Genomic DNA, 24,414 nt, shown 5'->3' on the forward strand with positions numbered 1-24,414 from the left:
CCTATTTGTAATTTAAAGACTAAAATTACGTATGCACAGATGTTTGGATAGATATGACTTACATATATGATTGCCACCACTATTTGAAGAACATCACTTCTCATAAAAAAGGTAAAACCAAATAATTTGAGCTTTTACTGAATACTTATGCGAATGTCTATTATCAATCTACTCTGCAGAATTTAAGTGGAGAACTGCAGTTCAGCCACTTTCCTCTCAGGTAAATCACCACCGAGATCAAGTTTCTCACATCTGTGATGCTCACCACAACTTGCAGTTACCGCCCATTAATAGCCGAGATTAATTGTTGGAAGTGCCACATAATAGCTGTAGTAGAAAACATTTTAAACACAGAACCACATTTATGCATTTAACAGCTGTGTTGGTCTAACAGTTCAGATTTTTGCTATATTTTGCCATATGGTTACAAGGATCATTTTTCACTGAAAAATATTACCAAAAATTGATGCCCTATAGCTAATATTACCATTCTCATTGTGAAACTACACCTTCACAGCCCTGTTTGTTATTCTCCTGTTACTGCATTCCCTATTTGCCTTAATTTTACTTATACTATTTAATAACATAGATTTTTTTAAACTTTAAATTAGTGTCAACCAGGTCAAATACTAGTATTTCAACAGGAAACCTATGGAATAGGACCTGGCAATGAAGGAGGGAGGATGGAAAATCTGGGTTATAGAAAACTGCAGGGGCCAAGGAGACCGGGACCTATTTTTGTTCATTGAGCTTGGGCATCTTCCTGTATTCAAAAAGAGCTGATTCCTACTTCCTATCTCACCTTTTCTGCCTGTAACTCTTTATTGATGTAGAATTTCTCCTAAACTAAGATAAAAAAAAAGTTGGCTGCCAATTTTTTAAAAAAATGTTTGCCAATTCTTTTTTTCTTGTTTGTTAGATTGGCACCTGAGCTAACATCTGTTGCCAATCTTCCTTTTTTCTTCTTCTTCTTCTTCTCCCCAAAGCTCCCCAGTACATAGCTGTATATTCTAGCTGTAGGTCCTTCTGGTTGTGCTGTGTGGGACGCCACCTCAGCGTGGCCTGATGAATGGTGCTAGGTCTGCGCCCAGGATCCAAACTGGCAAATCCTAGGGCCGCCAAAGCAGAGTGCGCAAACCCAACCACTCGGCCACGGGGCTGGCCCCTGCCAATTTTGATTTCAATCTGATTGCTATAATAATCTGTGACCATGATTTTATGGGGGAAAAAACTAGAAATTTTCACATATACATTTAACAGGAAGCTAAATAAAAATCTCACCTTTTTAAATGCCAGAACGTGAGGTCCATCCACGTCAGGAAGGGCACATTGTTGCCACCAATGTGTTAGAACAACAAACAGAGAGTCCTTTAGCTTTTAGGTCTGTCAATCTCTCACCTTTAGACCCTCACTGAATTCCTTTGGCAGAACTTAAGAAGAATGGTAGGGACCGACACGATGCTTTGACACTGTTGACACATCGCACGGTATTCAGGAGGATTGCCTGTGATTCTCCACAGTGTTTCACAAATAAAGGGCAGGTAGTATAAAGAGCTCAATCCTTAAAATAACACATTTCAAGAAGAAATGAACACTACAGATTTTCACCATTACAGGTCATATTTTCACTTTTAGAAAGAAGGCAATTCCACATTTCATGATCCCTAGCTTTAAAAAATTCATTTCTGGGGCCAACCCAGCAGCGCAGTGGTTAAGTTCACATACTGCACTTCGGCAGCTCAGGGTTCACAGGTTCGGATCCCGGAGTGGACCCACACACTGCTTATCCAGCCACGCTGTGGAGCTATCCCACATATAAAATAGAGGAAGATGGGCACAGATGTTAGCTCAGCAACAACCTTCCTCAGCAAAAAGAGGAGGATTGGTGGTAGATGTTAGCTCAGCGACAATCTTCCTCAAAAAAAAAAAAAAGCATTTCTGAAGCAATCATATGTGCCAATACAAACAACATAAAGTTCAAAACTTCTACCAAGATGTACCCTTGCTTCCTTTTTTCTAAGCCTGTGTCTCCTCAAGTAAAACATTTACGATAAGATTTAAGCAGTGATAAGATGTAGGCAGATGAATCTCCCTACACACAGTCTGCTCTAGCTGCTCTGCTCCCAACACGAAAAGTCCTCCTTTCCACTTACTGTGACTTAGAGAGCTGTGTACCATTTCAGGCAGAACTGGAATATTGTATATATTTCTTCCACACAGAACTTTTAGGTTCCCACTTAATTAACAACATATATTTATTAGCTTGAAGCTCACACTCTCTAAACGTCTCAAGTTGTCATTTTGAAGCACATTCACTTTAAATAAGGATTTAAGGTCTCAGAACATTAATCTTGGCTTTGTCATCCACTGAAGAGTCATGGCCACTTCATTTGTCTGCACTTCACATTTACCTATTTTTGCCATCATCATTCTCACTGAAGCACACACAGAATTAATAATCATAAACAGTTACAAGCTGTCAATGAATATTTAACTTTGATAGTCAAAATTGCTTAGTCTTGATTAAATTCATAGTCCCCGTCTATTGCACATTCTGTCTTCATCAGGGCAAAATCATAAAAACCATGAAGCTTTTTTTTTAGCGAGGAAGATTGGCCCTAAGCTAACATCTGTTGACAATCCTTCTCTTTCTTTGTTCTCCCCAAAACCCCAGTACATAGTTGTATGTCCTTCTAGTTCTTCTGTGTGGGCTACAGCATGGTCTGACGAGCTGTGCTAGGTCCACACCCAGGGTCCAAACCGGCGAACCCGATGCCACCAAAGCAGAGCACGCGAACATAACCACCGCGCTAAGGGGCCAGCCCCAGTGAAGCTTATTTTTTATAAAAGTTACAGGTAGAAAACGTCCTTAAAAGAAAAAAGTGAAAAGTTCATTGGTCATAATCCTGGGAATGTAAATTGGGATTCAAGGAGTTAATCACACTAAAATAAGCTATCGGTTTCTTTTAAAATCTCATCCCAATTTACATTTCCAGCTTGGTTGTCTCCTATTTCTGCATAAATTAATATTAGTAATAATGATACTAACAATAGCAAACCCTCAGATAATACTATGCACCAGACACTATTCTAAGTGTTTTATGGGTATTTACTTATTTAGTAATCAAATCAATCCTATGGTATGTATGACTATTATCCCCATTTTACAGTTGAGAAAATCAAGCACCAATGAGATGCCTAATTTGAGTTTATACATCAAATAAGTGCTAGAGCTAAGAGTCAAATCCAGGCATCCTGGGTCCAGAGCTCACACTCTTAACCACTACGCTATATAATAAATCAGTAGAAACACACACGCACACACACACGAAAGAGCCCTGGACAGAGAGTTTAAAAGGTTATGTTACCTAAAGGAAGGCAAGTAATGTCTCTGGGCTTCCTCCTGCTATACAATATTATTTTAAGGTGTATTCTAAGCCTAGCCATTTACGATTCAAAGATTCAGTCTGGAGCATATGGCCCCTTTGCTTTTTATTGACGTAGCTCAATAACGAATTCAGGTATTCACATGTTTCAAGGAAAATGCTAAACAAATGAAAAATTACCTTCAGGCAATCAAGAAATAGTAGTAACATGAATAAACGAATATGAATTTCACCTCATATACATCATGCTTTGAGCTTCCTGGAACATTCTTAAGAAACAGATTCCCTGAGGCCTTTCTATTCTCTTCTAGAAGGCACCAAATTATAACAATTTTTGAAAAATAAACTAGCACACCAGGTAAATTAACTACCTATTGTTCCTTCGTACCAATATACAAAACTCCTTTGAGTTACACTTATCTATACCAGAAATTAAAAGCATTTTTTCATGGAGCCAAGTCACAAAATACAATATTTTAATAACATCATGGGATACTTTGAGATGATGAAAACATTACTCTTATAAGTGCCAATCAAAGTACATGCCAATTAATAATACCTACTTCTCAAACAAACAGTATTGCCAAATGGTTCTATAAAATGCACTCACACGTACACGAGGTTAAACTATAAATGTGTTTCAATCTCATACATATTCTCTGTCACCTGGTTTAATTTTATAAAGCCATTATCTCCTTATTTCCAACCTCATGCCCCCCCCACCCCCGACCCCACTGCAAATTACTGTCATGGGTAGTTGTTTCATATTCATTAAGTTCTCTTTCTCCTAACTTGAAAACAGTCAACCTACTTTTATAATTACTTCTTTATTTAAAATGTTCAAATAATTTTTTTAAACTGCTATCCTTTAGTCAAATGTATACAAGAATAACTGTTCTGGACAAAATAATCATTAGGCAAGCCCCTGTTCTTAAATGTGGATAAACATCTGACATAGTCACAAATTATAATTATTGCCATTATAAAACTAGAGATTTACTCAATGCATCCAAACAAAAATTGTAATGAACTTCAAAGTTAATTAACTAACATAAAAATATAACAGTATTCAAATTAAAATGATCAAAACAAAGTTTATTAGAACTGTTATTTTCTTAAATTATTCACATATAAACTGTCACAGTATATTGACAATCAGCTTCATACTTGAGTTCCAAACTGGACTGCATTTAATTCTTAATTCCTAGAGAAAACAGAAACTCTGAATCCCTTTAGAATTATTAATATACACTATCTAGAAAGCTTTGCCCTAAAGGAGAAAGTAGTAAAATTACAGAGCAGTTGGAGGATGGGTGTTGGAAATGTTTAGCCATTGAACTTCTGGCCTGAACTTTCCCTTCTGTGATAAAAGCCACAAAACCAGACATTAACGGAGCCCCTTGTCAGCACTGTACAGTGGGCCACTGCTCTTCTTACCCCTCGTGTGCACAGACAGAAGAACGAGCACGGAAATGTGAAGCTGCCAGTTTAGTTCTTCCAGCCAACCCACTGCAGCAGGAGCACAGTCAATGTGACCCGCCCGTCTAAACCTCCTGCTTCTTGCCTTTCCTTCCTTCACGGAGGCTCCTCTGCTGCCACTCTTGTCAGAGCTGCCAGCGAACCCGCCAGCAAGCCTGAGACAGGACGGTGAAAGACAAGCCTGTTACAAACTGGTTCTGTCACCACCGAGACTTCAACTGATCACCTCGTGGGGCGGACAACAAAGGGCGGTGAGGACCCCGGGCCAGATTGTTTTCTTAAAAAAGGAGCCTGACCCAGCTGCCCACACAAGGGCCAGCACATGCGGGGGCTTTGCTCTGCGCTGGCCGTGCCAAAGCGCCCCAAAGCTCCCGGGCAGCGATGAAAGGATTTCAGAGCAATACACACCTATAACGTGCCGTCAGGAAACAGCTTACTTTTTTTGCCAAGGTTTTTTCTCTGCTAAGAATTGTAACTAGGAACTGAGAAAGATAAGGAGATATAAAAGTTTTTTCTTGGATGAAATAATAGAAATACTGCAACACATCAGTGTCACACCATAGTAGTTTTCTCACACTACATCAACATTTAAATAATGAAGCAAATGCTTTTGATTCAAGTGCACCAATATGAAAAAGGGCCACATGGAAACGACATCTTTAATGAATATTTCAAGTTAAAATATTTCAGTTAAGCTACGCATTAATCAATTTTAACTGACAATAGTTTGAAGTTTCCTATATATAAAAACAGGAGTATTGTGAACCTAACCAATCTTAGGTAAACAAACTCACTGTAAGCTACCCAATTTTTCAGATTTTAACTGTAATTGTGCCTCAATGTAAACTATGAACATTCTGTAAAATTTCATTTTACATGATATTCTTAGTGACCTTGTTCAACACTGAAGAACTTTTTAAAAGACTATTTGTTTTATTTTACTCTGGAAATTGTCAATAATAAAAGAACAGCAAGAAATATAAATGAGTTGTCAGTATGTGTAGAAAGCGCAATGTCAACAGAGATGCAAACAGAAGTGGTTACTAACCCTCATCAGCCTGCACGATAAAGGACTCCGGAGGATGAGAGCAGAGAGACACTTTAACGGTCCTATCTAAGATATCATCAGAATGTGTTTACTTGACATCTTAAGAATTATTTTCTTAGAAAAAAATCTCTGCCATCATCTCCTTTTTAAGAGACATCCCTACCCCACCACACACACACTGGCACCTCCCAGCACTACCCTACTAGGTGCCATTCAAATCTATTCTCTAGTTTAGGGTAGCCCAACAACTGCTTTTCATGATTTTACAAATGCTATTATCAATCCTTCACCTTCGCTTTCATGAGATGCAATTTAACAGAAATACGGTATTTCCAACCAGATAGGGAATCTTGGAATATCCTAAGCTTAAGAAACTACATATTTTGCATTTCACGGAAGCCATGCAACTTGTCAAGAAAATGTAAGTTGGGGGTGGTTCATGAAACAGTCTTTTGGTATCATTTATTCACATCCCTTTTCGCTAAGAAAGAGGACTGAGACCCTCTGAAATGAGTAAGAGTGATTAGGAGGAGAGAGGTAAGATGTGGGAAAAGCAGACAAAAACCAAGCAATAGAAACTGTTCTTCAAACTTTCTACATTCGGCTCAGAGCCACATCACAACATGGTTCCAATGCCAGTTTGGAACCCTGCCTTCAGCTTTGAGACGAGGAGTGAATGGCTGAAATGTGGGACAGCTCCCACTGCTCGAATTTCCCCAATATGGGCGTCCACAAATGGTTCAAAGCATAAAGAGAGAATCATTGCTCTCTCCTTAGAATCCTAATTCAGTTCCAAACAACTCATAACAGCAACCATTTCTGATTTTGTACTATGTACAGCTGAAGTAAATGCATTCAAGAAGTTATAATACCACAGAAAAAGTAATATATATAATAGAGAACTAAGTAAAAAATGTAAGATATTTTAAGATGAAGCATCCTGAAATTGAATAGAGACGGAAAATCAGAGTAAGGAATGAATTAGACTGGGCCAAAAATTGGAAGGACAGCTGGATGCTGCAATATGAATTGAACTTATACAGCAACAGAGGAGATGGAAAGAAATTATATGAGCAAGGATTAGAGGTAGGATTAACTATTTCCTTTGTGCAACAGCATGAGAAGGAAAACCTTACTGGAGCAGACAGCTCCATTAGTAAACAGTTGGAGGGAAAGCCGGACAGAGTGGAACCAGACTGTGCAGGACTCTGAACGCAGGTTCCAGAGTTCAGACTATACATTAGACAAATAACGAAAGGCCTCTGAGCAACTGACTGGTTTGAGGAATTTAAAAAAAAGGTTTAGGATTTCAGCATATAGGATGCGTCTCTGAACCTAAACTTCCAAGTGTGTGAGGAGAAGTGAAAATCAGATTAGAAGTGTGAGGAGAGGTCTCCACTTAGTCAAACTTTTTGGTAATACAGATTTCTTTCTTTCATTTATAATACTAAGAAATTCAGATGTATCTCTATTAATTCCTTCCATTTTGCCTTTATCATTTTAACATACACTGGGCGCCAACACTGAAGGAGATGTTCTATAAAATGCATAATTAGATCCCAGACAACTACGCTCAAAAGACCTAATAAAGCTCTTATCATGTAGATCAGAAATCTGGCTCAGCAAAACAGTCCAGATTTGCATGAGTTAGCCCACTCACCTTAAAGTACAAAGACTTCAAAGCAAGCTCTGAGATAGTATTAAAAAGAAAGGTCTTAATTTGAAAATATACACATGAGAGAAGGGCAGGCAAGGAGAAAAGGAGGACTAAAGACAGTGCTGCCAACATGAGAGGACACACCATCACTATGTCTCATTTGCAGAATCCTTGCATAGACCCACCCCTCCCAGATTCATGGGGTCTGTGCCGTGGAACAGAGCGAGCCTGTCGCTGCTCCCTGTAGAAGCCCGGGCCAACCATTTAAACTCAGGACGATGAACTACACGGACAGTGCCCAGAACTCAGGAGGACATCAGAAAAGGGTCAGCAATTTCCCGACGACTCTCACTAAGCCCTCTCCTGCCTGACAAAAAAACCCTTGTTAACAATAATGTTCTTCAATGTAACATTTGCCAAACTGTTCTTGTCACAAATAATGTGAACACTAAAACAAGGATACAAAATACATGTCTTAAGTTAAATCAAGGTTTTAAAAATTCAACTATACCTACAAAGGTAAATATTTATTTAATCAATTTATTTTTACTTAATTCATTAAATATTCTTGTAATTGAAGCAGAAGTATTTTAAAAAGTTTTAAATTGAGACTAACTTTTTAACAATTTTAACTTGTGACTTATTTTCACATGGAAAGCCCAAATATCTCCTGATTTCATGTATATATACAGTTTTTAAACTGCATTTGGGGGACTGTGAGTGGGATATGAGAACACTGAAAAGACAGTACCTGCCTCAGGACACAAGTGACCCTGTAACGGGTGAGGACACACACACAACCAAATACGGCGCGCAGTGCTGCCTGCTGTCCTGAGGGAGCAGGCATGGGACAGAGGTACAGAGAGACCAATCTGACTGGGCGAGGGGACTGGACCATGGGGAGCGCCTCGGAACTGGGGCTTCAAAGATAAGCAGGAATTCACTGTGTGAAGGGAGGGCAAAGGCACCCTAAGCAGAGAAGAGACAGCACAGACACTTCTTTCTGAGTCAGGCAAGAGCAGTGTTTGCAGAGAACATGAGCAACTGGATGTGCCTAGAGAGCGGCGACATGAGGCTGGAGACGCAGACTGGCAGAAGTGGGGAGGGCTCCCCAGCCCAGCATTTGATTGTGATCTCCTCCTGCGGGCACGGACGCAAGGCCTTCACTGTGGCAGGAGGGATCCGCCGTTTACTTTCCACTCTGCGAACTGACTGCAACTACCTCTTGCAGCTGATTATATTTCAAAAGAAACTAGTGCAGTTCTTGAGATAAGATGAGAAACATTTTCCTTTTTATCCAAGGAAAATATAACACTATTATTATTATTTTGAATGAAAACAATAAGGTGAGTGTTATCTTCTTCATTAGTTGAACATCCCTGCTAATACTGTTTGGAACAACATTTACTTTTTAATCGAAATTTTGTTAAAATACACAGGCACATAAAAACAATAGTTTTATCTTTCTTCCTATTAGAAGCTGTAGCATTTTAGGCCCCTACCATTCCATACAGTTTTGCACTAAAATATTTTTCCACTTTTCATACTAGTTGTGTCAAAAATAGAAAAGTGCAGTCCGAATTGTACTGGCTAATTCATTTTATTATTCTGATGTTTAGCTATACTCTTACATAATGATATAAAAAGTTACTCCATTATGGGGGAAAAAAATAAACAACAGACCTCAAGTGTACAAAAACTTTTTCCTGACTTTGGCATTTATAAAGACCAAACTTCAGCGGCTCCCAGGCTGCCTCCTGCCTCCCTGCCCTGTTCTAATTTGCAGCATTCCACATCACTAGTCATTAACAACCCAAAGCTCCCTTCAGCTGCACAGTGAAAGACCATCACATCATTACAAATAAACAATCCTTTACTCCCTCCAAAGAGGGACACATTATTCTGAGCACGTCTTCTCTGTGCTTTCATTGCTCTGCCAAGGTCCTCCATGAGAGGGAAGTGGTAAAAAGAGAGAAAAAATATCCCACAACTTGTCTAAAGCATGTAGAGGATGATTTGTGTTCTTACTTACGGGATATGACTGTCACTGTTGATCTGCTTTCAGGCCTAGATTACATGTGATAAGGGCTGACCTTCTTTAAGTATTCACACATTATGCACTCATGGAGAGCAGGCAGGACACAAAAGTCCTTCAGATGTTCTGGACATCAATCAAGGGCACAGCATGGAGCCTGCCAAACTTTTCTTCCATTTGCTCAGGGAGAGGAAGGGGGAGTCCAAGACAGACTTAATAAAGTTTAAAGCTATGCCACAGTATATTTGGGGAGACCATTGTTATCAAAAGGGTGCTGTTTGAAAAAAAATTCTCTATAGTTACCACTAGCAACAAAAAAAACTCACACGCAAATACAAAGGGACAACCAGATTTCACTCCAGCTTTAAAATTTCAACTTTTTCTATAAACCAGGTCTCAATGGCTTTAGCAGACTGCTATTTCTTTTCTGAAATAATTGTTCTTTAAGGATATATTTCAAACACTAAAACTATAAATTTGTTTATAACAACCATATACAAAAAGTATCTTTTTTGAGGCTTTTACAAAAGGAAGTAGTAGAAGAAATACATTTGTTATGAAATACTCTGAACATATCTTAATATAAATGAAACACCAAGCAACAGCATAAACCATTTTTCACCTAATACAAATATTATCATTATTAACCAAGGCTAGAGCCCAACATTATGGGAAAGACACGACAATATCTTCTGACATAGGCTTTCAATGTTGGTCTTTTATCACTGCTACTCCCCCTAACTCAGTAAAGGGATTTGAGATAGCTTTTTAAAAAAGAACAAGAATAAGCCCCAAACTATAGTCTCCTAAAACACTATAACAGTGTGTACTCAGAAGGCATAATTTGATCATCAGTACAACCAAACCCACCAGAGCAAGAGGCTTTGTGGAATTTTACAATAGAATGATATCTTAAATCTATGACAATATCATCTACTGAGAGATCGCAGAGTTCTTTTTAAAAGCTCACGTCAAACCATGAATCTAACAAGGATATGCACAGCCTGCATACAAGATAAGAAGACTAGACACAAAAGGCAACTAACATTAAAGAGTAGGAAGAAAATGAAAGGCAACTTACATGATCAAACTACCAATGCAAATGAACTCAGTGAATATGCTAAGACAAGCTCTACAGTTAAAACAAAAACAAAAACAAAACACACTGCCAGACTGCCCCAGGACCCATAAGCCCCACACAGGCATAATTCTGTTCAATTTATTACCTGGTTTAGTGTTTTTCACTAAAGGCTACTAAGGTCAAACTTGCACCCCAGTAATAGGGAACCAGGTGATACATAAAACGTGAGATTATTCTTTGTTAATCACTATAGAATAATCTGTCACCTGGTCAATGATTATCTTAGACCAGAAACTAAAACTAAATGGGAAGAAGATTTCTTGGCAGGAGCTAGGAAGCAAGGAAGCCAGGGAAGACAAATATAGTTATTTCTAGTTAGAATATAGGATGAGGAAGAGGAGGAGGAGAACACATCCACTTGGTGAGTTTCACTATTTGTCAGGCACTTTGCTCCATACCTAACACATATATCTCATTTAATTCTCACTGCCTCCCTATGCAGTAGGGAATACTATTCCCATTCCCATTCAAAGAGAACACTGAATGTGCCTGAGCCAATGAGGCCTGGAACTGGTTAAGCATTGATAACATTAGACACAAGTTCTTCACCGGCTAGGGACCCATATATTTTTGCTCTATTAGAAATAACTGGGGCAGAAACAGTCCATTCAGCGGATGAAGGATTCAGAGACTCTGGGGGCTGGTGAAATTCATTCAGGGAACATGAATGCCAGAAATTCTGAGGGCTGGAGCAAAAGAGGGGTCAGATACTCTGAACCCCAAATCTGTTGATTCAGGGGGGACAAGAGATACTCTGGAAGCCACACCAGTGCATTCAGAGGTCAGCGGTTTCAGATCCAATGAGAGACAGAACCCTCCTCCAGAGCATGTCATTACTTATTTATAAAAGTCATGATAATAATTAAAGTGGATACATTATCATTAATTTAAAGCAGCATCTTGTATACATTCTTTTTAACCATCCCAGCAGCCCTTTAATGCAAGTACCGACCACATTTCACAAGTGAAGCAACTAAGGCGAGAGAGGTGCCTTGGAACCGAGGAAAGAGGTTTTTCCCTTCAGTAAGCCTGTGCTTTAGGAGGCATAATGAGCAACTCTGCAGACTTAGGAGAAAGAAAAAGTGGAGGGAGGAATGAAGCCACCAGAGCCATGTAACATAGTCCTCCCCTCACCAGATGAGTCTGAGTCGGTTTTAATAGAAGAGGCTGCTTTCTTCACACCATTAGAAGGCAGTTCTAGAAAATCTACTTTGCTCCGTTTGTCAGGAACTACATAAGAAAGGGGTTTTGTTGTCTGGTTAAAAGACAACAGACATGTCCTACTATCATAATTGCTAACACTTTGGCCCTGGACTCCTCAGAATTAAGTTACACACTGTGAAAATCATGAACCACGGAAGCTACTAACTTGACTTACCCAAAGCTCTACTCCAAAGGTATTCAGGGGATCTTATCATCTCTATCAAATTAGTGCTAACGCATCCCTGAGCAGAAAGTCAAACTCTCTAGCACCTGTTTGCATCCCACGCTAACCATTATAAAAATCTGAACACAGTTTCATATCAAAATCAATTTCTTAAAGATGAATACTATCACTAGTTTCATCCTAAAATCAATTGTACCTTAAATTCATGAAAATCCAACTTGAACTGAAATAAGCAAATTGAAAATTTAAATAGAAATGGTAAGATCAATACAATTTTACTTTATCTTGTACGTTTCCTTGTAACTCCCTCTGAATATACTTTAGAAATAAGGAAAGTGCACATTAGCATACACATAAAAGAAAGATAAAAGGAGTTAAAGTATAGCTCTTCTTTAAACACTTGAACGGTCTATGGCTTGAGTTCACACACCATGTGAAGACAGCTCCTAGAAAATCTATTTTCTGCTCTTTGGAAAATACCTGAATATGTATGTAAGGAATTATATGAGAAAAAGTTTCTTAAAGTAAAAGGGAAGACACTCATAATAAAGTTCTGTTTTTATTTAGCATATACTAGCTTTTTCCATAGAAAGCCTCAACAATAGTGCTGTCAGTGTATTATTTAGACATTTCTTAGTGCACTTAGCAGTAATTTAAAAATTAATGCTAGCGGCTCCCCATGGCAAAGTGGTTAAGTTCAGTGTGTTCTGCTTTGGCAGCCGGGGTTCGTGGGTTCAGATCCCGGGCACGGACCTACATCACTCGTCAGCCATACTGTGGCAGCAACCCACATATAAAGTGGAGGAAGACTGGCAGAGATGTTAGCTAAGGGCTAATCTTCCTCAAGCAAAAAAAAAAAGAGAAGAAGAAGATTGGCAACAGATGTTAGCTCAGAGCTAATCTTCCTCAGCAAAAAAATAATAATAATAATGCTAGAAGAAATACAAAGATGACAGAAAGCTAAAGTTTTATTTAAAATCTATGTGGATGTAAAAGTATTTTCAAATAAAAGAAGTAATAATGCCCTGATTTTCACTTCAGATTCATGACATGCTAAATCTTTTCATCTCTTCTACCCACCAAAAGTCATGATATAAAAGTCATGTGTATATTGAAATATTTTCCTAATGACAGATGGTAGATGCCAAAGGATGCCTGAACCATACCATATCTCTTTTAGATACATATGTAATTCCCTTATCTTCCTTCACCTGTCCCTGGACATAAAGCACAGCTGCTTAGTGATTTGAATTTTTTTATGAGAAGTAACAGTTTTTGATAATCTCATTAAAGCCTTTCTAACAGACTCCATACATAGAGAATTTTCATGAGATTGGGGGTTGGTTTGAACGTTTAAACAACTAGTTCGTAAGCAATAAGTAAAGTGAAACGCACAGTATAGACATTCTTCAATCAGAGAATGTCACAGGACAGTGAAATCAGACTTTAGTCTTAGTGAAATCCTTTCTTTCTGTGCTCTGTCTAGAGTATTACAGCAAAATCAGAGCTGCTAAATTGCATGAAATGACAGAAGATGCTTAAATTATGGAAGTAAAGAGGATGAGCTTTAATGATCATGATGAGATAAAACCAGTGATATATTTAGACATAAAAACAATTCTCTACTGGTCCAATGGAAACATATGAAATTATTATACTACTCCCATCTAATAAAAAAGCCTTAGTTACACAGGCATTCCTTTATCTGATCACCTTGCTCTTCATGGCTTATGACAGTCAGCCAGCCCTCTGTGTGGTAATGGCTGCTACTAGCAAACACCCAGCTGAAACGTGAAAAATTTAGTCAAGCAGTCAGTTATCGTAAGGATTATGCCAAATGAAACACTCAAATTCAACCTTAACCAAAATGAGTAAAACATGCATTTATCCAGATGATTTAAGGCCCATTAACATGACCAACCTGATTTAAATAGTCACCATAAATTCCACTCTGAGGTCTCCCAAAAGTTTACAGTGGAAGCACTTCAAAGTCCTCAATACATCTCATTAGCACCTCCACCAAAGGATGCGCAAAGCCAAAAGGAAAGAGAGAAAGTTCAAAAGGAGCAGCTGCTCTTTCAGAAACGCCTGTTTAACAAGAGTTTTCAATTTTTTTGTTAAAGTATGCATATAATCAGAAATTAACAATTGAAAAACAAAATGTTTTACTTCACTCTATGAATTTAGGGAAAACAATGATAACTGATTCATCACAGTTTTGCCTTGTACCTCTTCAATAAAGAACCTTGCCTCACTTCACATTGGTTATATAATATCATCTTTTTGTGTTGTTGGTTTTTACATTATCTCTTCTGGAAGCTGTTACAAATAGAAACAGCCTAAAGAAAGTAAGCCTGAAGTTTTTCTGAACTGTCTAAGAAGCTTCAGATTAACCTCATGCTGGGCTACAGAAAATATCAAAGTTTTCAATCCTAGAGTAGACGCTTATCACATTCTTACACAGTCCCTGTGGTGGCTTACAAGTTCCTGTAAGAGCTGGCGTCCAGTTATCTCATGGGGCTCCTCTCCTACGCTTCCTCCTCTCCCTCATCCTGCTCCTCAAACACACCATGCATGCTCCAGCTCAGAGCTTTCTGTCTCCTATTCCCCTGCCTAAAACACTCATCCCTTAGCCATGTATTCAGCTTCCTCTAGCACCTCCTTCAAGTCTCGGCTCAAGCCACCCCTCAGTGAAGCCTACCCTACTGTTCTGTTGACCACTACAACCACCCCCATCCCCAAATCCCTACTTGACCCTACTGGACCTCTACCTTCCACCAATTTAAAGAAATTCTTCTTTCAAAGGGCAACAAGTCTAATAAATTTTTCTAAGGCTGCTTTAGTTTTTTTCCTCCCATAGCACTCAGAACCTTCTAAACACTATACAATTTACCTATTTACTGGATCTATTGTTATCTGTCTCCCCTCACCCCTCCCGAATGTAAAGACCCCACGGGCACTGATCTTTGTCCATTTTGTCCACTTACATGCCCTAAGCACTTGAAACAGTGATTACATAGTAGGTGCTCAATAAATCTTTTCGAGAGCATTTCCTTTGACAAGTCCTATTTCTCTCTTCCTAAAGTACCTAACCCTTGATGCCACCAATTACTCTCATCCCAATTACTTTTTCCATTTAAATCTTTATTTGCCCTCTGGATTCTACTCCACCATTCTGACGAAATTCTTTCAAAGGTCAACAAATCCAATGAATTTTTCTTAGTCTTCATCCTTTTCATCCCTAAGCAACAGTGGGCACTGCAACTACTTCCCTTCCTAAGAGCCTCACTCATTTAAAAGCAGGTTAAACAAGCACAATTCACTGAGCTCTCGCTAGCGGCTCTTCCTTTGGTTTTCATGATAAGGGCCTATCCATCCAAGTTTCCTCCTCTGCGTTCACATAAATGTAGGTGATCATGATTCTCTCCCAAAGAGCTCTTCTCTCAAACATGTTCCCTTGTAATGTCTAGACTTCAGCTAATATCACTTCAACTACCAGGCTCAATGTTTTTCTGAACCGCCACCCCATATTGCCAACTGCCACTGTGTCTGAATATCACTATTTCTCTTACAGCAGTTCAAATTCTACCTCTCTTAGCTCTGCAGACACTGTCATACTTTGCAGCCACCTAGCTTGAAGCCTTTCTCACTTCCCATGTGTTGGGCATTTTCCATTTGTTTGAGGCAGAATTCTACCAAAGAGAAGCTTTAAAAAGTCAGATACTCGCTTTCTTCACTTCTCCTGTAGGCAGGACCCGACTACATGACCAAAATCCTCCAAATCAGATGCACCTGTCCCAGACTTTACAGGAAGCTCACAAAGGACCTGAGGGCACTCATTCTGACTGGTTGTGGGGGGAGCAGCAGCAATTACATTCACTTTCCAAAAGCAGCATCACTAGTTCTAGTGGCACCATCTAGACCTAGCAGTGATGATGTGAGCAGCATAGTTCGGAGTGTCTACGCTAAGCCGTGGTACCAATGATGTCCTCATTACAGGATAAATTCTGGGGTGGAATTTTAAGTATTGCTCTAGGTTGTATCTTTTCCAAACCTTGTTCTCATATCCTCCTGGAGAGTCTAAGAACTAGCAAATATCCTCTTAATAACTTTATTTTCTGTGTAAATTAATCATGGTTGGTTTGTGTTGCTTTCAACTCAGAAATTTTTTGATGGATATACCCAGGAAGACCCAAATGATCTTCTCAGCAGACCTAATTATTTCCTCTTCTAAACTTCCACAGTACTTTATCAGGATCTCTTCTATGACATTTATCTTATTATTTTACCCTGTATTATAATTATTTATGCATGCTGTCTTCCCCACTACACTTTATAGTTCCTTAGCATGAGGTGCCTGTCATTCATCTTTGTCCATGCTTTTAACACTTCGCTCCTGTATATTTCAATATCCTTCAAAAACAAACAAAACATTGTATGTATATTCTTCCTGGCTCAGGGAGCTGCTCTAAGTTCCTCCTTCTATGCTCTTGATATGACAAGGTTTCACCTTTCTATTCCTGGAATTACCTCCAAGACTAACTTATTTAGAAAGTCTACAGTCTCTCCCCAAGATTCTGTCTCTTAGTTCACTCCCTCATTTACATGCACTAAAGGCCCTTTTTTTTCCCTTCTTCCAACAGTACATACAGAGCATCAACAATATTACCAACACCACTCAATGGGGAAAGGACAGTGTTTTCAACAAACAGTGTTGGGAAAACTGGATATCCACATGCATAAAAGAAAGTTGGATTCTTACTTCATACCATATACAAAAATTAACTCAAAATGGATCAAAGACCTACATGTAAGAACTAAAACCATAAAACTCTTAGAGAAAACATAGGAGAAAAGCTTCATGTCACTGTATTTGGGAATGATTTCTTGGATATGACACCAAAAGCAGAGGCAGTTTAAAAAAATATATAAATTGGATTACATCAAAATTTAAAACTTCTGTGCAAAGGATACAATCAACAGCATGAAGAGGCAGCCTACAGAATGGGAGAATATATGCAAATCAAACATCTGATAAGGGGTTATTATCCAGAAGATACAAAGAATGACTACAATTCAACAACAAAAACAACCCAACTTAAAAAGTGGTCAAGGGATTTGAACAGATATTTCTTCAAAGAAGATATATAAATGGCCAACTAGTACATGAAAAGATGCTCAACATCACTACTCATTAGGAAATGCAAATCAAAACCACAATAAGATACTAGCTTATACCCAATAGGATGACCACTATGAAAAATCAAAATAAGTATTGGCAAGGATGTGGAGAAATTGGAACCATTGTGCACTATTGGTGGGAAAGTAAAATGGTGCAGCTTCTGTGGGAAACAGTATGACAGATTCTCAAAATATTAAAAATAGAATTACTATATAATCCAGCTATTCTACTTCTGAGTATATACCCAAATGAATTGAAAGCAGAATTTTGAAAAGATATTTATACCCATGTGCATAACAACATTATTCACAATACGCAAAAGTTGAAAGCAACTCAAGTGTCCTTCAACAGATAAATGGATAAATACAATGAGATATATACATACAATGAAGTATTATCCAGCCTTAAAAAGGAAGCAAATTATGAACGTGCTACAATATGGATGAACCTTAAAGACATGATGCTAAGTGAAATAAGCCAGTCACAAAAAGATAAGTATTGTTATGATATTCATGTTGAAGTCACAAACCCCAATGCAATGATATTTGGAGGTAGGGCCTCTGTGAGATGGTTAGGTTTAGATGAGGTCACGAAGGTGGGGCCCCCAGGGTGGGATTAGTCTCCTTACAAGAAGAGGAAGAGAGACCTGAGTTAGCTCCCTTGTGTTCTCTCTCTCTGCCATGTAAGGGCACAGCAAGAAGGCAGCAGTCTCTCACCAGAAGGAAGGCCCTTACCAGGAAGTGAATCCTCTGGTACCTTGATCTTGGACTTTCTGGCCTCCCGAATTGTGAGAAATAAAGGTCTGTTGTTTAAGCCGCCCAGTCTATTTTACTATGTTATAGCTGCCTGAGCTGACTAAGACAGAGTTTCAACTTTTGCAAGGATGAAAAGAGTTCTAGAGATTGGTTGCCCAACAATGTGAATGTACTTAACACTATTGAACTGCAACACAAAAATCATTAGGATAGCAAATTTTATGTTATGTGTATTTTACCACAATTAATTTTTTTAAGAGTTTTTTTTTTTTTTTAACCCTTTTGTTCAACCCAGGTTTCCAGGATACCATATCCCAGCCTAGGTGAATCAGAGTTCGTTTCTTACTCCTGCTCCATTCCCATTCTCCACACTGCTGTCAGAGTGATTAGCTGCTTAACATCCTGCCACGGCTCCCTAACATCCTCTGTATACGATCCAAGCACCTGAGAACCGATAAGCATCTGCCCTGCCTAATTCTCTAATTCCATCTCTTGCCACCAATCTCTAGGCACACCATGTTCCAGTCATATCTTTGTATTTCCAATTGCAACCCTCTCTAATATACCATATTCTTGCTGATCTCTTCAAGTCAATTCAACAAAATTCCACTGAAGATGCACTAAACATTGAGCACCGTAAGACAGGATACATAGATAAACTAACAAAACATCTGTATTCTCAAAAACTGAAAAGTCTAGTGGAGGGACACTCCTACAGAGATCATTCCAATTATTGTGATATATCCTTTAGCGTTGACACATAATTACATGTTCATAAATATGTATATGCACACTTCTTGAATTTTGCTTTTTAAATTTTTTCCAGATTTTCAAAAGTTCTCAAATTGATATGCAATGCTTGGATCTTATTTTTTACTTCAAATTAATATTTTCAATTCTTTAATAATATTTGGTCTATAAATGGAATTCCTACAGTAAAAATAATGGATTCCTAGCATCTTTTTACACAAAAACACATAATTTTGGAAATACAAGTTTACCACTAAACAATGCACCTTTAAAACTTTTTTAAACTTAGAATTATGGGTTTCCTTGAGAGCCCAGATAACATTTTTATAGTCGAGGTGAAAAACTGCAGGTACATTACTTAACAGTCCATTTACCATTTTAAACTTAGTAATTTTGCCTCTTTTCTGGTTTCATAATTAAAGTTTCTCCTGCCATTTGGAGTGAACACAATTCCAGCAGAAGACAAGAATGACCAGTTCAAGTTCAAGGGTTCACTGCACACGAATATCCATAAACGCCCTGACAGTCCTGGTAGTGTAATGAACCTCGCAATTACTCAGCAGGCCATCACCACAATGCATGAGCATAATGCAGCCAACGTCAAACAACAAAACATTACACAAATAATACCAACCAACTGTTACAGTTCACATAGGGCTTTTGGAAACTAATTAAATCGCAACAGTTCCTCTTAAACCTTTCTAAGTTTGCAGGGAGATTTGCCTTACTGAGCCACGTTATGGGAAATAATTAATAGAAAAAGGTGTTGGCATTATATACAATTGGGAGATGCCAATTAGTAAAACCCTCCTTCAAAATGACACCAGTTAATTCCAGCGTGAGCCCTCAGAGTGAAATAGCCTCTCTCTTCAACAAATGCTAGTGCCTCATTGTCTTTAAGAATGTCTCCAATCATCCTATATATAACCTCCTGGGGAAAATGCTGCTGGCTCTGCCTTCCTGTGGCCTCCGCACTGAAGAAATGATCTTCATTAAGTTAATTCATTTGAGTAATAGTGTGTTCTCTTTCACTCTGGTGGCTCTTCCATTGTGGAAAGTTTACCTCTGCAAGACAATCTTTGACAGAGCAAAAAGCATTGTCAAGTAAAAAGTAATACACAGATAAAAGATCATCAATTATTGGCATCCCTAATAAAAAGTACAGACCATACCATCCAATATATGTGTATACGTGCAAAAAAGCAGGCATCTCATCTACCAATTTAATCATCTGAGTAATCTGGAGATTAAAGTATGACTGGAAGTGAAATCATTTAGACTCTATTTAAGATAATCTATTTTAACTCATGTTTTCCCAATCAATAAGCTGAAGACTGCTGATGTGCAAAGTACACTGGAATATAGATAATATGTAAGTTCACGATTTTTAACTTGGTAAAAAGCTACCCTGTGCTATTTTCATCACAAAGGTTTATTGTTACTCTGGACATCTTCAGAAGAGGGTTGACATGATGGCTCAGCGTTTATCATCCAGTCCAAAAAGAAAGATATAAGAAGCAAGTGGGTTCCCCTCAGAATCACACACTGAGGGAAAAGCTTGTAGGGCTTTGGTTGTGAGAAATGGAGAAATTTTGGTTTTCTCTCCTCCATGTTTTTAATCAGATAACTTCAGATAAGTTTAACACTTCAGACTCTAAGAAATCAATCTGTGAATCAGTTCATATTTTTAATTCTATTTTTTAATAAAGTAAAACATAAGAAAAAGATAAGCTAATTAGGAAACAAGTTCTTCTAGGTTTGCAAACAAATATTTCTTTTCATCACTTATTACAAACAAAGTTAGCTGATCTTCTAACACTAAAGAGTACTACTCCTTTTTTAAATCGGCCATAGAGAAAAAACCAACAACCTGGACTACAGATAACTTTCAATATTTAGTTCAAAAAAATCTGCCGTTCATTTTTAAAAATCACAGACTTTAAAAATATATATATAACTGTAGGACACTGCACCAAACATTTTAGAAAAATGAGACTCAGAATAATCCTGATAATTGCCATTTTTATGTAAAATAATACAGACGTCAGGGAAAAAACTTTTAACATTATCGAAAAATTACACGAATGATAAAGGAACTTTTTTTGCAAAAATGGAAAATACTAGTAACAACAGTGAGAACATAAGATATAAAGTACTTAGAGTAAGAAATGGTAAGAAATCACGCTTAAAGTGGATAAAGTCAGTATGGACAGAGAGTTATTTTGTAAGCTTACAAAGGTACAGTTTTACAACTGTGTTCTAAAGTTTATAGCTGTCTGTAATATTAGGATTGCTCCTAATATTGTAATTTGGGGTTAAATTCCTGACTAAGATTACAGAATCAAATAGACCATACATATGATGAAAATGTTATAAAAGATTCAGATATCAACCTCCATGTAATACGTAAAGTTATGTTCTATAAAATGAGCAAAGATGTACTGTACACACTGATTATACAAGGGCCCTGAGGTACTGTCAAGTGTACTTGTGACACATAAAAATGCCATCATAAATTTATGCTAGCTATAATAAAACCTAAACAAATGTTTAACAATTATATTTGCTATCTTAAAAGAAGTTATTATGATTGTTGCAAGTCTTTCAAATTCATAGCACAAAACTGAGTAATATCCTTTACTTGATAAACTAAACAACAGTAAAACAGATATTAAAAAACCTTTCCAGTGAACTGAGACTTTGGTCACAGTTCTACAACAGATATTCAAAAAATCTAAAATTTAGAAATCGACTCCAAAACTCATCACATTCACCTTCTCTCCTTCTAAGTGTATTTGAACCTGTTACTGAAACAGTAACTTCGGGAAACAATTCATGTGCAAAATGTTGAGTCTATCAAGATACTTCATACTTCCACAAAAATGAATGAACGAATGAAAGCAAGCCAGCCAGCCAGCCAGCCAGCCAGCCAGCCAGCCAGCCCGCCAGCCAGCCAGCCCGCCAGCCAGCCAGCCCGCCAGCCCGCCAGCCCGCCAGCCAAGTGGTTACCATTTTTACTCATTACAAGAGATATTTTCCGTTCACAAATCATTAGGTCTTTCTTAATTCTTCTCTTTCTCTCAGGTTCTCATATCCAATCCATTATATCAAGAGCTGGTAGTACTATATCCAAAACACATCCCCAACTGAACGACTCCTCCCCACTTCCACTGCCAAAACTCTACACCAAGTTACCATGATCTATCTTGCAGAAACCTGTATAAGGGCTTCCTCTTAGTGGCTCCACTATGTTCTCCCACAGACTGAGTTCTCCACTCAGCAACCAAGGTAACATCCACAAAGTGTAAATCACATATTACTTCTCTGCTTGAAACCTCTAATTACAAACAAAACCACACTCATACTGTGGCCTACATGATCTGGCCTCTGCCTGCTTCTTTGACCTCAATTCCTATCACTTTCCCCTTTGTCTAAAATGTTCCATGCATGCTGGCTTTCTGTCTATCCCTTGAACATACCACACTAATTTCCTTTTCATGATTCCTACACTTACTCCTCTATCTTATTCTCATTATTTAGATTTCAGTCGATGACCATCCTAAGAAAAGTAACCACCAACTTTTCTAACATTTTATTTTCTTCAGATCATTTATCTCTATCCAGCTTGATAATCTTCATTTATGTATTTATTGCCTGTCTCCTCCTGAATATCAGCACCTGGGAGGCAGGTACTTTGTCATGTTCCCTACAATGTCCAAAGCATCTATAACTATGCCTGGCACACAATTGGCACAACTGACATTTATGGAATGAATAAAGTAACTTGAATTATCTGTGTTCATATTGTATTTACAGATAAAATAAACTCTTGTTAATTGTGTTCTGGAATGGCTTGGACCACATACTGAGTAACCAGGCAGGCAACCCTAGGAGCAGCAGATGCAACGGATGACAGAGGAAGTTACCAGGACGAGAAACCCCTCTCCAACACCATGAGGCTTCTTAAGCTTTCATTAGCACTGACCTGGGAGGGAGGAGACAGCAGATCCTAGAGAGTGGCGGAAGCCTAAAGGCCAAGTCACTCACCCGGCAGATAAAATTTTAATCTAGAATGCACAAAATATCTTCAACTGTCAAAATCAATCACCGCTTATTATCAGAAAGAAAATGGGAGTTTTCTACAAGCAAGATCAGATAAATTAATATTACTTATTCGCTTATTCCACAAAGAATATGTAGTGTGCAAATACAGACTGTAATATATTAGCTACTACAATCATCATTATTTAAGTAGCTAAGAGTGTTGGCCTCATGGGCTAAATTACAAATTCAGCAATTCTGAATTCAACAGTACTATTAATAAGCAGTGTCATCTTGCTGGGATTTAAAATAGAATTTTTAGTGTTGTCTAATGGAAAGCCTTGGACTAAGGGTCACAGATCCCAGGTCTCCTGTAATCAATCCTTTTTAGCATCCGTTCTTGCTATAAAACAGAAATCCCCTTATGCCTCACAATACTGTCACACTGAACAAATGCCATATCATATGTGAAAGCTTGTAACCTGTAAAATATTGCACAAAATTTAAGTCCTCACATTAGAACTGCTTATAATATATACTTTCTCATTCGTGTCTATAAACATGCGTATATTAAAATATATTTTGTGTGAGAGGTCTGTTTCATTTGTGGAATACGTTTCAAAGCCAGGGAACCCGAAAATGTATTACACAAATGCATATAAACACATTTTAAAAGAAGTGAGTGTTGAAGGCCTGCCATCATTGCTTCTAGATCTGAAATAAGTTCAAGGGTCTCTGACATAAGAGTTGGAAAGAACATATAAATTTAAAACATTTTACCATATTAGAAGTTTTGTTGGCAGGCATGTGCTGTATAGAAGAAGGCGGAGGTCTCTGAGGAGACGGAAGAAAGGTATGGAGGAAAGTTTTGGGGGTAGGGGGTGTTTAAACTGGAAACATGTTCGGTTTCATTTATTTTGAGCCCTATGGGCTTTTCATTGGAAATGGGAAATACTCTCACATTAAGGAAAACAAAGTTCATGGCAATTTTACTATTTTACTATAAAGAAGATATACTGTGCTCGTGGAGGTAAAGAAAGTATGTGAAGTTTTCCTCAATTATAACTTTAGAGTATGACCCTACAGACGGGGTAGTTCCCATTTACTGTATCTAACCTGAGCTTCAAGACATTGTTGCTTCTCCACAGCACAGTTCTTCCTACAACAATAAATCAGGTTGTTCTCTTTCCTCTGTAATAAGGAAAACAGACTCCACATTAAGTCTTTCTAATTCATTTAAACTAGCATTAATAGTTTTATGGTATATATTATTTTAATATCATTTTAATAAAGTCATATTTAGAACTCAATTCCCATAGTCTTTTTATAAACTCAAATTTCAGAAATTGCATTGATGTCACAGAAATGGACTCTGTGGGTACATGGGCTCCTAAACATCATAAAAATAAGAATATTTTCCTGTCATAGAACATAACATTAAAACTCTGGACTTGGCATATCATGTGACTTTTTAAAGAATAAATAGCAAAGGTCACTTAGAACTTCAACACAACTTCCTTCAATTTCGTATTTTGTTTCAAATACAGAACATG

At 37.9% G+C, this 24,414-nt stretch overlaps 1 protein-coding gene across 16 annotated transcripts in view; it reads right to left on the reverse strand.

The window, feature by feature from the left end:
- The window catches only part of BMPR1B (bone morphogenetic protein receptor type 1B), a 377,622-nt gene that overhangs the window by 104,273 nt on the left and 248,935 nt on the right, over positions 1–24,414 (reverse strand). Inside the window, exon 1 of one of the 16 annotated variants that reach the window (XM_070505349.1) lies at positions 4,824–4,949. The exons of 14 other annotated variants lie outside the window; for them this stretch is intronic. The gene's annotated coding sequence lies outside the window, so the exon portion shown is untranslated. Of the gene's footprint in view, positions 1–4,823; positions 4,950–24,414 lie in introns of those variants that run through there. One more of the 16 variants, XM_044766351.2, reaches the window with a different exon arrangement.

This window comes from Equus asinus, chromosome 3 (genome assembly GCF_041296235.1).
Source record: "Equus asinus isolate D_3611 breed Donkey chromosome 3, EquAss-T2T_v2, whole genome shotgun sequence".
NCBI lineage: Eukaryota > Metazoa > Chordata > Mammalia > Perissodactyla > Equidae > Equus > Equus asinus.